Source organism: Ruditapes philippinarum, unplaced genomic scaffold, assembly GCF_026571515.1.
Source record: "Ruditapes philippinarum isolate M1 unplaced genomic scaffold, ASM2657151v2 ctg1592_1_1_1_1, whole genome shotgun sequence".
Lineage (NCBI taxonomy): Eukaryota > Metazoa > Mollusca > Bivalvia > Venerida > Veneridae > Ruditapes > Ruditapes philippinarum.
In genome coordinates, this window is record NW_026852885.1 from 322,682 (window position 1) to 327,380 (window position 4,699).

Genomic DNA, 4,699 nt, shown 5'->3' on the forward strand with positions numbered 1-4,699 from the left:
AGCTTTAGCAAGCCAAGATTCACTTTCGCAGTGAACCGGATAAACCTTCTCCAGCCCGACATCAACCATCCTGCTTTTAATAATGTTTTTAGAATAATTAAATGGTTTCATTCTTCTTTTTCCCCGATAAAATAACATCTATATGTAGTTTTGTTTTGCTGCTAAACATGTGACGTTATCAAATGACGTAATGACTGGAGATAGATAAAGACAAAAATACAGTATTGTTGTGAGCTATGGTTTTGTGGTTAGTGAGTTCAAGGCAGTTAGATTAATGCAGAAGAAGAACAGAAGCAAAGAAAAGTCTCTTAAGGCTCCACGAAAGGCTTATACAGAGAAGCTTCCAATATCTGCTGCAAAAGCTGATTTGATGTCACTTGTTGCCTCTGGAACAATTCCGAAGGAGTGCGAATCATACTATGAGTCATTGCCATGCAGCAAATCTATAAAAGACAAACTTTCAGTGCCTTCTGTTAGTGAGAGTGAAGAAGATGAGTGGTCATAAAATAATTAATGACAAACATTCACATTTTGTGACATGAAACAGTAGTCTTTATTTACTTAACTATGATATGGGTCACTAATATCCTTAATTGCTGATGTCTGGGGTCTGTTCGACTTCAGTTCGATTATATACCAGAGAACATTCAAAATAAATGAAATTTGTAAACTTAGATTTTAGTGCGTATTTTCGTAAACTTTTAGTTATTAATTTATTTCTGTAGAATCTAAATATTGAGCAGGTACATATTTCATATTTCTATGAATGAAAAGTGTTAATTTTGTGTACGAGTATTAATGTGCATTGTGTTAATTACATTACGTAAGGTTCTTCAAAGTAAGGACATAATTGATAAATTTGCAACAGTAACAATTACTGCAACATCTAAATTTTTCAGAGGAACAAAGCTATAACTGCACTTATAACCTTTTACCACAGTTTATCTCTAACTTTTATTGCTAAACCTTCAGAAGTAAAAGGTCGTAAGTGCAGTTATTACCTTTTACCGCTCAAACTTGTAGTCTTGACAGGATCTAAGTACATTTATTACCTTTTACTTCTGTAAAATGATATTATTTTGATCTTAGAACTTTAAAACAAACTATAATTACAGTGTTTTATCAGCACCAAGCAATGTAAACTAAACAAAATATGACCTAATGTAGTCAACAAATATGGGAGAATCAAAATTGTTATAACAATATTACGGAAAATAAAGTTGTATTAAAAATATGTTTTTTGCGTTTTTCTCGAAATCTTGAAAATGTCAGTTATTACCTTTTACCTTTGAACCTTCGATATATAAAATAAGAGCTTAACACTTATCTTTTAAATGTTTTAGATTATAGCCTGGACAAAAAAGACAACAAAATCAATAATGAAATTTAAGTTAGGAAATATAACAAATGACAAACACTCCAAGATTATGTTAACGTAAAGAGTCTTTCAATGTCGAAAAACTACAACAATTATAATTTAAACAATAGAAAACACATAGTATTAAGTTTCACATAAATATTGAAATATCAGGAGACTAAAGCATCACGATAAACACCCAGTGCACTATTCCCCTAAACATTCGTAATATTTGAAGACCATTGTAACATAATAAAATTATCTATAAATCGACAATTATTTCTATATCTTTAAGAACAAAAACAGGAATCATTCGAAAATAAGACTGTTTTCGATTTATATATGTTTTATATGAATACATATATTTACTGTGAAAAGTTGACTCCGAAACCACTTGCCCCTTACAGCTGTGCGTTCGAATCCTGACAGGGACTTTGGCTTATTTCATATGTGGAAGCTTTCTAGCAGCTAGCTTACGGAACGTTGGTGGTTCTACTCAGGTGCCCGTTTGTACCTGAAATAATGCAGGAAGGGCTTCTGAAGTTTTCCTACATCAGTAAAACTAGAACGTCGCAATATATCTATAGTGTGTCGGTGTAACGTAATACCCAAACAAACAAACAAACAAACAAAAGACTGGTTTAGATACCATAAAACGATATTTCTGACCGATGGTTTGAGGAAAGCTTCACTTGCTAGACAATCGAAAAAGATCATATTGCAAAATGGCGACAGTAAATCAAATATTGATAAAAAAAATAAATAAATACCATTCTATTATGTTCGCATCAAGAGAGAAAACGTTGTAATCCCTTGAGTTTCGTTATAACATCAAACAAAGGTTTGAATAACATCATTTCTTAGACTTCTTTAATGCGTCTATTAATCTAAGGGCTTTTACGTATTTATTGTGTATAACTGATTATCCGATACCTCAAAGGGAATGGAAAATAATGCTGATATGATACTTACAATTTGATTGAAACATAGATGCATTGGATTACGTAATAACAACCACGCTTAATTAAATTCGGTATATAATTTTCCGAACTTGGTGGAGTGAAATTATTGTTTTTGTTTGAATGGTAGGGACATGATAATTGATAGAATGAAAGTGAACGTAACTCTATTACTTGATTTAATTCCATAACGACTTCCTGGATTATGAATGCATTGTTTAATTGTCCATAAAACAAAGATGATATTACAAGCATGTATGTTACAAATTATTATCGATGTGAATTTTTCTTGTGTAACTTTTGTATTGCTAAATTTGTGAAATCAAATAGCCTTACAAATACGCTGTATAATTCAATATTAATGGATTTAGCATTCTCATACTTTTCAATTAGTTAAATTTATGATACATAAATGAAATAAACACCAATCTTTGCTTGAAAGGTCGGAACAACAAGTTAACAGTAGCTTAATTTATATTATAACCATCACATTGTTAAAATTGAAAATACAAATCACTTCATTCCGATAATTTACTGTGGATAGAAGAAGTTCACATCGTTTCCATTTTAAGAGACATTATTCAAATTTAAAGTCAAGTAAATCACAAGATGTCACTGTTTTGTCTCTGTATTCCTTCAAGTTTTAATTGGTCATGGTAGATAGATAGGTAAGTAAATAATTTTGTTTCTCCAAAGATATAGAGCATGACTGTATTTATGCTGATATGATACTTACAATTTGAGTGAAACATAGATGAATTGGATATATTATCAATACAACTATAATAAAATTTATGCAATTACATGATAGTAAAATATTTGATAGCAAAAAAAAAATTACATATGGCGGAATCTCAATTGCTTGTTTAAGCGATAAAATGTTGGTAAAGTTCTTTTAAGGGTTTTCTGTGGAAGATTTATTGTAATAAAAATGGGACACCATTGTGTGCAATAAAAAATGAAATTTTGATAGGCAAATATCAGCAGCATCATCATAATCCATCAAAATTATTCTGCTGTTTCCAATTAGTTTAAATATTGTATTATTCTTCGGCTTTATTTTAATATAATATACATACCAAATATAAACAAAATCACTACAATAGTTTTGTGTGGTTTCTCACGGTAAGACCTAAATATGTTTTCCTAGCATTCAAAGAAATTTTGGTTCATCAACATCAGGAATATTTGAGCCGGATATGAAATATTTAAGGTCATTTTGAGGTTTCTGTAATTGAAAGAAATTAACACATTAAAGTATTCCTTTGAGATTTAAAACCATTTTTGATTTTTTTTTCACTTTCCCCCCTCATATATAGCATATAAGAAAATCGTCTCCATTCAAAGAATAATCGACACCAGGACTAATAACCTAGTAAATATTTTTTTTTTACTTTAAGAACAATGTTTAACAGAAAATTATTACCCTGATGATAACACTTTTTTGTATGTGACTGCAAAATTTGAACAATAATTAAAAAAAGAGTACATTTTCGAAAAGAAAAAGAACAGAAATACCTTACATACCAAAAGTACCGAAAAACAGTTGATTTTGACTTTTATTCTAATCAATTACTTCTCTGAGGTAGATTTACCTCGTTTTTCTTCAAATTTCCATCGTAACTTTGATTTCATATCTAAATTCAATAATATTTTTTTACGACAAGATAGCCTGTTTTATTCGGATTTGAGCCCGCTCGCGCGTTGTCGCTAGCTATTTTCCTAACGACTTCTCCTCTGAAACCAGAGGGTCATATTTTATGAAATTGTCCTGGGATGTTCCTAGCATGATGCTCAACAAAACCATATTCAAAAGGTTTTGCTTCATTGAACATCTGGGTCAGAAGGGCTAATGAAAGCTACAAAAGTGTTTAAAACATAGTAATTATGTCAAAATTAGCCTGCCATGGGGGTCATGCGTTTTCCTTGTAGTTATGTAGTAAAAACATAAAAAAACTGTTAAGACTAAAGCTTAGATATCTGGCATTAAACAATGTCTGATGGACATCTACCAAGTTTGTTCAAACCATAGCCCTAGAATATTAATTGGCCACACACAGGTAGGTCAATAAAAGATCTAAAACTACGAAATCTGAACTTTTAGCACAGTTTTCTGATGAAGAATTGAACTTTGATCTACATTAAATTTTGATCTTATGACCTACAAAATAAGTAAACAGAGCTGAATTTATGAAATTTGGACAGTTTCTTTAAGGATTATGTTTTCTCTATTTTCAAACGCAGATTTGACCTAGATATTTATTTGAACCTAGCGACCTACTTGTTGTATAAAGAGTTGGGCACTGAAAATTGAACTACGGTCACAGACACATTTGCAGATTTCAGCTGATCTACTTTCTTTAATTAGAGTTTTATGTATGAC